This window comes from Bacillus rossius, chromosome 2, assembly GCF_032445375.1.
Source record: "Bacillus rossius redtenbacheri isolate Brsri chromosome 2, Brsri_v3, whole genome shotgun sequence".
Lineage (NCBI taxonomy): Eukaryota > Metazoa > Arthropoda > Insecta > Phasmatodea > Bacillidae > Bacillus > Bacillus rossius.
Window position 1 is genome coordinate 22,219,613 of NC_086331.1, and position 12,375 is coordinate 22,231,987.

Below are 12,375 nucleotides of genomic sequence, written 5' to 3' on the forward strand. Positions count from 1 at the left end.
GGTCAAAGAGTCGACATCGCAGTGTTTGTGGGCTGCATGCATGACATCACAGCAACCTAAACTGTTAGTGAAATTGAGTTTAATGGAGTAGGAACGAGTTGTAAAGTCCATGAAAAATTAATAGTGAGTAGGGGAAAACAGCTGGCAGAAGCTGAATAGGAGGAGTCAGGTACATGAGCAGGGAAGTTTGTGGCAGGGACAGTGACAAGTAGGGTGTAGGCTAGAAGGAGGGGAAATGCTGTGCATCGGTGATGGATCATTCGTGGAAAGAGCCACGCACTGGCCAGTTGCTGGTAATGGTCTTTGGTGAATACTCTGCATGTACGTGCCAAGCATGTTGCGCATTTGAAGTCCCAGTAGATTTATATTACCTCTTATGTGAGCAAATGAACACACTCCAGATAAAAGAAGATCAAGCACTTTTTGCAATGGAGTTCGATCGAAGCACCTCCAACGACTTCAACCGAATAGCACAAATTAATATTCTAAATACAATAATTGTTACAATGAACAAGTTTATGGTGAAAGGTCTTTAGGTCAGGGATTGGCACCTCGGGAAAAGGCACAAAATATAATGTTATTCATTCTCAGGTATTTTCCCCATTTTTAATTGTAACTGTCTGCACACTCTGGGTATACTTGAACAATGTGTCAGTCCCAATAAAATGTGTCACTGCATGCATTAGCTGATTTACTGATTTAATAATCAACAACTAGCGAGGTAATTATACTATAACACAATACACACCCAGAGGGATCATGCACCTAGCCGAACTTAGCTAAACCTAGAGGTGTAACCAGAGGGTAATTTGGTGAAACAGGCGAGCTGAGTTTGGCCATTACCATGGACACCGGCCGAATTTTGGGACACACGGACATAAAGGTAAGCCTCACTGAGTTAAATAATTATACCACCGCAGTTGTAATGAAGAATCTGGAAGAGGAGCTCGTGCTTGGTCAACCATGTCAAGCAGAGCACGATGCAGTGTTGTAAATGAGTCCTGCCCACATCAGTGTGGGTCTAAATGAGCATTTCACTGTGTATGCCATGGAGCAAGCACCCATGTGAAATGGCAAGATTTTAACTGTAAGTGACATACATCACTATGTCCCCCCAGAGCATTAGGACAAGGTAAACAAGGTGCTGCGCGAGCAGCAACATGAGTTTACTATAGCCCATTCAATGAAGCACATAATGGTGGCTGAACATCACATTCCCATCACCACTGACCAGCCTATCTATGACCCCTCTGTGGTACGGGTTTTGGGAACAATGTATCATTCGAAAACAAGTGACAGAAATTCTACAGGTTGGGGTGATAGAATCTGCCAACACAACAACCCTCACAATTATTGTATAATACTAGCATCCAAGAAAGATATATCCCTGTGGTCTTGTGCTGTCTTCCGGCCCACTGAAGATGCAGTGACCATTTGCTCCCCTTCTCCCAGATTAGCATCGAGGCGGCCATAGCTGGGGTAGGTATAGCTTGTGTGTGTAGCACCCTAGACCTGATATCCGGCTACTGGTAGGTGTCCATATAACGAGAGGACAGGTAGAAAACAGCAATTACAGTGCCAGTCAGCAGGCGATTCCAGTTCCATGAAATGCCTTTTGGACTTAAATGCGAACCAGCCACTTCTCAGGCCATGATGACTAGGGTGTTGAAGGGCTGTATTGATCAGTTTACCATTGTATGTATATCTTGATGATGTCATTGTATTTTCGGAGACCTGAGAAGAACACTGCAGCTATTTGGCACTAGTGTTCGAGAGGTTTGTGATCATCAACCTGCCAACCCAGAAAAATATCATATTGAGATACGAGAGGTGAACTTCCTTGGCCAAGTCTTCAGCATGGACGGAAACCATTCGTAACCCGGCCACCTCCAGAAAATAGTGGAAGCTGAGGTGCCGCGAACAAAAAACAACTGCAGTGAAGTATAGGTATCTTAAACTGGCTACACAACTACATCCCCGAATTCTCTCACACAATCGCATGACTCACAGACCTACTGTCACCCCAAATGCATTACTGGTGAAACCCCAGTATACAAATCAAGCCTTCGATCAGGTCAAGGATGCATTTACACATTGTTATATGTTAGCCCATGTCGACCCCGAATGCCCACTATTCCTTCAAAGGGATGCGAGCGCACTGGGAGTCGGCGCGATCCTGTTTCATGTAGGCGCTCAAAGGGTCGTTTACTCGAGCACTATGTTCGGGTAAGTCTTGAAACAAATATCACAGCAACAAGCAAGAATGCTTTGCGGTGGTGTGGATGATGAAAATATACCACCACCCAATTGGAAGGCATTAAATTCAAACTTCTGACAGACAACCAGTGCTTAATCTAGCTGCGTACACTACAAGGGTGAAAGGGAAATTTGATCCGCTGGGCACTGTTCTTTCAGCCATTCGACTTTGAAGTCAAACACATGCCAGGTCAGGAAAATCAGTTGTCCGATCTGCTGTCCTGCGACCCGCACAACCAGGTGAAAGTACTGGAGATAAAGGAGTGGGACCACAATCTACCACCCAGTCAACCCCATGCCCCAATGGACACAGCCCGGTAAGCACCTCTTGAACAACAGATCATGGGTGATGGAATTATGTGCTATCCAATAAGTTGTAATACTTTAATCATGGTTGTAGAACAATAAGGTAAAGATAGGTCAGCAGTTAAAGATGACATAGCTGTAAAAATTCTTTGGGTTAACAAATCCTGTGAGAACTCCCTACATCAACCAATCTAGGGTAATAAAACTTGTGCCATAATTATGAGTTATCAACACTTTATCTTCATATTCGCTCTTTCCCTTTCTCTCACACCCTTTCCTTCGCTAGCGACTCCTCGGATACCGCAGGCTGCACCCTTTCCATAGCAAACAACACTTTGGAGATTGTGGGCATCCTGTCTATTCCACTACCGACTCTTTGGAGGCTGTGGGCTTCTCTCCTACTCTGCTAGCTATTCTTCGGGGACTGTGGGCATCCCTCCTACCCACTGTTAACTCTTAGGAGATTGTGGGCACCTAAACCTTCTCTTCCCCTTGATAAAGAAGATGTCACGGAAGTCGGCGCACACTGTAACGAATATTCCAGCCCAAGTATGATTCACCGAGAGTGTACCAGTTGGTTTACTTTAAGACAGCCATGGGCCTGGTGGAGCCTAGTCCTGGATATAGTCCCTTCTATTCCCACAGCATCTCCCTAGTCCCCTACTCCCCTGAGTGACTCCTGATGGCCACACTCACCTCTTCCGTCAAACCACCCAACTACCCTCTCATCCCCATCGAAATTTCTTCGTCTTCCCCATGCTGTCCACCAGTGCCCCTTAAACCAGACTACCAGCCGAATGACCCATGGCCGCAGCCAATTTCTGCAAGGCCAGCAGCCCACCTGCAGGAATTCTTTGGCAGTGATGCCTGAATGCACCAGAACCCAGGGAGTTTTCACCCCAACCTAACTGGACCACCATCCCGGGCAGACACAAAGGCAGACCAGGCTCCCAGAGCAGAGCTCTCCGATGTGGGCGCATTCTTGGTCAGCCACACTGGGTCAAATGATCCACTCCCACCTCACAATGTGAAACTGCTCTCTCACAAAGTTGGACCCAGGCAACCAACCTCCGAATCCACAGCAGAGCGACCGAGAGACATCCGTCACATCTCCACGCCCCCTGTCAAAACAGGACCGCAATAATATATAATGGTAATTAAATTAGTAATGAGATAAATCGATGTAGCACAAAAACAGTTCATTTAATAAATGTGAAAATTTCAAAAGTTTAAGTTCACATCCTTGCAATGATTTCTGATCAGCTGTTGGATAATATTTTGGAAACATAACCTATAAATCAGTCATTTTAAGATGTAATGTCTGATTGAGAATTGCACTGCAGAAGAACAATGTGTAGTGATTAGATTTTTAATTGTGGGAGGTGTTAAAGGTAGTGATAGCCATGCAAGAATGTTAAAAGTGTACGAGAACAATTATTTAAACCATTCGAACATTTACAAGGGGGTAGAACATTTTAAAAGTTGCTGCAAATATATCGGTAATGAGCAGCGATGTGGTCGACCAGTCTAAGTTGCCATTCATCCTTCGAATCTCACTTTGATGATATAATCCAAGACAACAGAAGAATCACTGTTGAAATTATAGCTGTAAAAGAGTCTGAAAGTGATGGAATTGTTCATAACATCATTCAAAATAAATTGTAACACAAGACAACCTGCGCGTGGTAGGTGCAGAGATATCTTACAGACACTTACATAGAAATGTGAATTCAAAGCTGTAAACAGTTGAAAGCTCGATGTTCCACTGAGAAATAAGTTTTTTTTTAAATAATTGTAACTTACAGTAAGACATCCATTCACTACTACGAGTCTGAGACTAAAAGACAAAGCCTTCAGTTTGACGCCGACTGCCAATGCTCCTCTATGTCGCATAGACCGCTATGCCTCATCAACGTCTCACGAAGGCGTGTGCACCGAACGCGCTCGGGCGCACACCGGAGTGTAGAAAGTGCAATGGGGCGAACGCCATGTAACAAGTGCCACGTCGGCGGAAGGATCCGGCCGGGTGTGGCATATCCCTCCGCTGAACTACAACAAATGTTTATGTATTTTTCCACAGGAAAATATTAGACTTTATTTTCATTTTTTAATATTTTATTACTTACAAAATTATGTTTCATCATGCGCCTTGTCCCGAACCTGGCCGGTTCAGTTTCCCGCAAAAATCACACGTTTTCCGTGGGAGGGCAGGCGGGGAGGGGGTTGCGCGCTGTGAGAGCGGCAGTATCCTTCCGGAGCTCACAGAGGCCGGCAGCCTCCGCGCGACACGGGACCAGCATTTCTTATTTTTCACTGATATGTAGTATTCAATAGTTGTAAAATTCCTTAAACCTTTTCTTTCAGTTCCGTGGTCGGCTTCGACTTACCGAGTGGTATGTAATCTAAATATTCAGTGCTCCAAGACGAGTGTTCTATGTGATATGTAAGTACTATGTGCGAACTACGAGATGGTACGTCGGCGCTTCACGCGATATCCTAGTCAATCGGCTAGTTAGTTTCAGCCCGCACGGGGCAGCCAGTAGGCAACATGTAACAATCAGTCTTACTAACGCGTCAATTTCTGGGACAGTCCTAAGATTCATGTAGCGTCGCGGGAGTTACGGGCCTACGTGTTCTTAGCCCAGTGTACTACGTAAGTTGTGTAGTGTAATCTTGTTCAGGATTCTAGTGTGTTATGTTAAGGTTTGTTTTTGTAATCACCGCATTGTGTCCAAAGTGAATGACCTTACCGGGTAGTAAAATCGTGAGCCGCCACTGAGTGAGTGGTCGCGCGTATGACGATTCGATTCGGGCCAGGACGGGCAGAACTATGTATAGGGCTGTGCCGGAATAAATTAATAAGAAATCAGCCGGTATCTTCTTGTTCTTTTCAGGCGTCCCGAGTGGTCTAAACAGCTCGGGTGGGGGGGGGGGCCTACTGTGTCGAACCACTGGCTCTAGCCACAAGGCCGAACCTATCCTGAGATTCTGAACAATACTTAAATCACATAAATTTTCATAGAGGTAGCGGGGTTCGCGTCAAGTTGAAAGACACAGGTTCTCCAAGGTGGAAAAATTCAAGACCCAGCCATCTTCAGGTTAAGTGATGGTAATACATTTCTGGGACTCACAAGTCCCTATGTAATGTGATTTTCTTGAAGACCAATGAACAATAAACAGTTATATTTAACTGATTGCTGGAAAACAAATTAAGTCTGCAGTTCACAATAAATGCAGTGGACTTTTAAAAAAATTTGCGATTTTAATTCATGACAATGACAATGCACAGCCTCATACAGTATATATAATGCAGGAATGCATTCAATAACCGAGCTGGGAGATTCTTCCACACCCTCCTTACAGTTGAGATATCGTCCCCTCAGACTTTCAATGTTTGGTCCCCTTACGGAAGCTGTATGCTGCAAAAAATTCGACACCAATGAAGAAATCGAGATTCAGGTGCAAATGTGGCACAGAAAACAGCCAAAATAATTTTATACCAGTGGCATATTCAGAATAATTGTACGATGAGACAAGTGTATAAGAGTTGGAGGATTGTGTAGAAAAATAGGTAAAAATTCTATTTTGATTAAATAAAACGATTTTGTGCTACATCTATTTGTCTTGTTACTTTTTGAATGACCCTCATATATACTAGTGACGCCGACCGCCAATGCTTCTCTATGTCGCATAGACCGCTATGCCTCATTAACGTCTCGCAAAGACGTGTGCACCGAACGCGCTCATGCGCGCTCCAAAGTGTAGATCGTGCAACGAGGCGAACGCCAGGCAACAAGTGCTACGTTGGCGGAAGGATCCGGCTGGTGTGGCATATCCCTCCGCCGAACTACAACAAATATAATTATGTATATTTTTCCACAGGTTTTTATGAGACATTATTTTCATCATTTAATATTTCAGTGCTTTCAAAATTATGTTTCACTGTGCGCCTTGTCGTGAACCTGGCCGGTTCAGTTTCCCGTGAAATTCACACGTTTCCACGGGAGGGCTGGCAGGCGAGGGTGGTCGCGCGCGGTGAGAGCGGCAGTGTCCTTCAGGCGCTCGGAGAGGCCGGCAGCTCCGCGCAACGAGGAACCAGCAACTTTTGTTTTCACCGACATGTAGTTTCAATAGTCGTAATCTTTCTCAATCTTTTTCGTAAAGTTCCGTGGTCGGCCTCAATTTACCATGGGGTATTTCACTTAAATTAATCAGTGCTCCAAGACGAGTGTTCAGCATAATACGTAAGTACTCTGGGGAGTCTACGAGAAGTTACATCGGCGCTTCACGCAACAACCTAGACGAACGGCTAAATAGTTTCAGCCCGCATGGGGCAGCCAGTAGGCGAAATGTGCCATTAAACTTATTAACGAGTCAATATCTGGGACAAGTCTAAGAGTCAGGTAGAGTCGCCGGAGTTACGGGCCTACGTGTCATTAGCCCAGCGTAATACGTAAAGTGTAATAGTGAAGTGTTTTATTCATCAGGGTATAATATGTCATATAAGGGTTTATTTTGTAACCGCCGCACGGTATCGTGCCACCAAACTTACTAACATATCTGGTACAAGTCTAAGAGTCAGGTAGAGTCGCCGGAGTTAAGGGCCTACTTGTCATTAGTCCAGTGTAATACGTAAAGTATGATGCCGTCCCCTCTACCACCATTGATTTTTACTTGATTTTTATATGGTTCATGATCTCAGGGTAGGTTCGGCCTTGTGGCTAGAGGTAGGGGTTAACGCAGTAGGGCCCCCCGAGCTGTTATGGCCACTCGGGACGCCTGAAGAAGAACACAAAGTTACTGGTTGATGCCTGATGAATTTATTACGGCACAGCCCTATACATAGTGCCGTCACCCGACCTCTGTGAAAGGCCCGGGGGGTACCTGACGGGCGCTACGGGCGTCGCGGTGCTCTTGTTGTCCGGAGGGGCGCCAGGCTAGCAGGCTGCTAGGCCGTTGGTGTTAGGTCGTGGGTACTCTGCCCCCCGTGCCCCGCCAGGTACACGGCTTGAATGTACCCTGAATGGCTCTCCCTTGACTGTGAAGGCCACTCGGCCGTGTGGAGGACAGGAGACTCCTGAAAATTAGTGTACACGAGTTGGTGAGAATTACCTTTAATCTAGTCCCGCTACAAAACACTCTCACCAACACTTGGCGACGTCTAGCCGTTACACAATTATCACAGAAAAAACATAACACTACGCAACACTAATGGTTACCGCGGCAGTCTCGCGGGTCGCGGGTCGATGCTCGCTGGAGATGGCCAGCGCCGAACATTAACGGGTGCAGGGGGGGGTCTATGAGCGGGCTCCTAAATTCGGCTAAACACTTACGTGTGTGCAGCTGGCAGGCATATGCACGGCGTCTTTAAGTAAAAACACTTTCGCTGGAGTCGGCCAGTACCGTACATTCTGTGCTACGATACGTATCGCGGTATCACACTGAAGACGGTCGGGATAGGCCCGGCTCCGCAAAATACGCGCCGAGTCGACGTGGGCAGCGGTGAATTAACAAAAGGTTTTAATTTAAAGATTTAGTACAGAATAAAAAACAATCAATGAAAGAAACTTGGATGCTGCCCACGGACACACGTCTGTTCCCGGCGCGGAGTGGTTCGAGACTGCCGAACATGGCCGCCTCGCAAGGAAGAGAAACTTTCTCTTCTTTGTGAGTCGGCGTCAAAAAACTTATATTAATTGAATTTACTCTATGACAAGTTAAAACATGTTCCAGGTGCCCAATTAAAATGTAGCACCTGGTAATTGGGTGCTTAAGGCTTAACAATGATTTAATGTATTTAATTATTTAAATTGTGACATCAAGTTGGCGACTGTAAATTTACTAACATATTGTCCCACTGTGAATTGTTTTAGAGGGATTTCTCCTATTCTGACTTGATCATAGTCACGGGCATTATAATTAAGGCCAATGGCCGCGGTGACAGTTAATGAGGTTTGTTGTCTATTGGGGTCACGCCCGAGGCGCTCGCCTGACTCAATCTGGCTGGGCAAGGGGCGCGCTCCGAAAACGGGATACGGTACTGGCGGTGCGGAGCACGGGCCTAAAGGCCATGGTCGGTACGACGTCAATAGTGCTGCCTGTTCTGGCCGTAACGGTTGTCCCGAATCGAAAAGTCACACGCGCCGCCCACTTCCTCAGTGGCGGCTCACGATTTTACTGCGTGTGAAGGATGTACTCTTGCACACGATGCGGCGGTTACAAAATAAACTCTAACATGACAAATTATACCTTGACGAATAAAACACTTCATTATTACACAATACGTATTACGCTGGGCTAATGACACGTAGGCCCGAAACTCCGGTGACTCTACGTGGCTCTTAGACGTGTCCCAGAGACTGACTCATTAATAAGTTTGGTGGCACGTGTCGCCTACTGGCTGCCCCGTGCGGGCTGAAACTAATTAGCCGGTAAACTAAGTTGTTGCGTGAAGCGCCGACATAACGTCTCGTAGACTCCCCACAGGACTTACGTAATATACTGAACACTCATCTTGGAGCACTGATTTATTTAAGTGAAATATTTCATGTTAAATTGAGGCCGACCACGGAACTGTAAGTAAAAGATTAAGAAAATATTATGACTATTGAAACTACATGTCGGTGAAAGCAAGAGTTGATGGTTCCGCGTTGCGCGAAGGCTGCCGGCCTATCCGAGCTCCTGAAGGACACTGGCTCTTTCGCCACGCGCGACCTCCCTTCCCCCCGCCAGCCCTCCCGCAGAAACGTGTGAATTTCGCCGGAAACTGAACCGGCCAGGTTCGGGACAAGGCACACAGTGAAATATGATTTTGAAAGGACTGAAATATTTGTCATGTCCACCAGTTTGGCCTTGGCTGGTATGATAGCACAAGCCCCAAGTGCGCCACCCATCCTACATAATCTATGGGGAGGAAAGTTAGTTCGCCACCCGCCCATAGATGGCAGACAAAGGGGAATGTAAATTAAGTAAACTTTGTCTACCTGCCCAACCTAATTCAGGACAAATATGTAAATACCCAGTGTTGTATCAAGAAGCCTTTAAATTATACAAGTGAATGTAAGGGCGCGGTTACACGGGACCCTGAACTACTTCAGGTGAACATGTTTAAGTAAACACGTTTACAAACGCGAAAGTGTGCGGTTACACGGTAGTTGCTGAAAAGTGTGTTTAGCTCTAAAACCGATTGTCTACTGTCAACGAATGACAGTGTTGTTGATCTCTATTTTTTAATTGCATCCAGAAAACGCGGGATTTTCTCACTTGTTTATACAGCATTATCAGCAGAAATGAAATGTGTTTACATATTGCTCAATATTTTTTTACAAATCGGGAATTCAAACATGCACAGTAAAATTTTTAAACTTATTTTTTATTATTTTTTGAGCGAGAGTACCTATCTCAGTTTTAAGAAAATTAAGGTCAGGATAAATTAAAAAATATGTATAATTATCTGTTGGTTTTTTTGTTGCATTCGGTAAAATATTACTCGAACTTGTGCCAGAAACACTTTCCATCTAGAATTTCTGCAAAAGACTGTTTATATTCTAACCAGCCAATCAGAGGCTAATGTAGAAGATATGTCGATCTGAACTACTTTGCCAACCTGTTTAAGTTAAATGAGAAATGGCCTCGAACGAAACATGTTCAGACTGTGTGTAACCGCACTCAACAGCTGAACATGTTCACCTGAAGTAGTTCAGACTCCCGTGTAACCGCGCCCTAAAGAGCATTGTAATTCGAATATGTATGCACAGGAAGGGTACAGATGTGCCCTCCCTGATGAATATGTACATACTTTGTATATTTACTCTGGCTGAGCTAAGCCAGGCAGAAAGCTCTTCCTAGTAATTTTGGGTAAATAAAAGTGGCAAGAATGCTTGAGCAGTATTATTTAAGCAGCGACCTCTCTGGAGGACCGCTCCTCCTTCCTACCTCTCCCTGCTCGGGGACCGCTCCCGCTCTCTCCCCCCCCCCCCCCTCTTCCAAACTCTCCCTGCTCTTGGGCAGCGACCCCTGTTCGGGGACCGCTCCCGCTCCTCCCCTCTGCCTGGGACAAGTCATATTATTTGATGAAAATAATGTCTAATAAAAACCTGTGGAAAAATATACATTATTTCATTTGTTGTAGTTCGGCGGAGGGATATGCCACACCCGGCCGGATCCTTCCGCCGACGTAGCACTCGTTGCCTGGCGTTCGCCTCGTTGCACGAACTACACTTCGTTGCGCGCACGAGCGCGTTCGGTGCACACGCCTTTGCGAGATGTTGATGAGTCATAGCGGTCTATGCGACATAGAGGAGCATTGGTGGTCGGCGTCAAGTGTAATAGTGAAGTGTTTTTTTCGTCAGGGTATAATATGTCATGTTAGGGTTTATTCTGTAACCGCCGCATCATGTGTAAGAGTAGGTCCTTCACGCATAGTAAAATCGTGAGCCGCCACTGAGGAAGTGGCTGCGCATGTGACTATTCAATTCGGGACAACCGTTACGGCCAGGACGGGCAGCACAATGTATAGGGCTGTGCCGTAATAAATTCATCAGGCATCAATCAGTAATTTTGTGTTCTTCTTCAGGCGTCCCGATTGGCCATAACAGCTTGGGGGGCCCTACTGCGTTAACCCCTACCTCTAGCCACAAGGCCGAACCTACCCTGAGATCAGTGGGGAAGGGTGAATTTCAAAGTGGTGGAACCAAGTATGTTCACTGTCACCCCCTATTAAGGTGGGTGGTCCAGGAGTCCTCCCCCAGAAAATTTTGATTTTAAGTTGCAAATTGGTGCTATTTAAGCGGTTTAACATATCTCTTGTGGAGGAAATTTTATGTTCTTTAATTTTGTATCAAAAAAATTTTTTTTTGCTAAAACTCATAGTTTGGAAAATACTTAAGCAAAAGCGATGAATTGTACCTTTAAACAGCCCTCCCACCTCCCATTCACCACCAATGGGTCTATTAGTATGTTTTTCATCTATTTTTCTTTTGTTGTCTCGACTAATAAGGCAGCTTCCGCAGCAAAACAATTTTAAGTGTCGATGAAAGCCAGGCCTAAGAGTTTCTCTACAAAATGTTAAGTCAACATTTCCTATATTATAAGAAAATTAAAAAGCTGGTATGACTAAAACTTGAGCAATCGTCGTTACACGAAGCAAGATTTTTTAATCAGTGAAACAGTGAAAGATACGCTCGGAAACACATCACCAGCATACATCAAAATTCAGAAAATTATTATTTTGGTAGTAAATGCAATACGTACATGTTAAAGTCACACATAATTTATTAATCTTAACTCTCACTTTCAAGCATGAGCATGTGTGTTCGGTTTGTTAGGCTATTTCGCTTAAGTAATGAATACATACAAGTCAGTCTTAAAAAATCTCAATATATATATAACCAAAATGTTAACAAATCTGTGCGTACATAACAATTTTGAAACTAAAATATTGAAGAAAGCTCTGTAATTTAGAAAATTTCATACTCACCATTCTGTCTGCTTATAGAAATTATTGGTGGAGTGGAGAGATTTGGGCAGCGCTTAACATTTGTGGTCTTGAGAACTGATGCAGGTGAATGAGGTGGGGTGGAGCAGCACTGGAATGCAAGAGCGGGGAATACAGGAGATCTTGAGTAAACTTGCTGACCAGCAACATTGTCCGGTAATATCCACATCCGGGGAATTGCTGAGGTGGGCTGCTACTTAGTTATTTGTAAACCAAGTCTAGTCGTCGTGTCTTGCGAACAAAATTGTCAATTACATCACTGTAGAAAGTTTTACTTTGTTTCAGGGAAAGCAATACCTAATTTATGTTTAATTGAA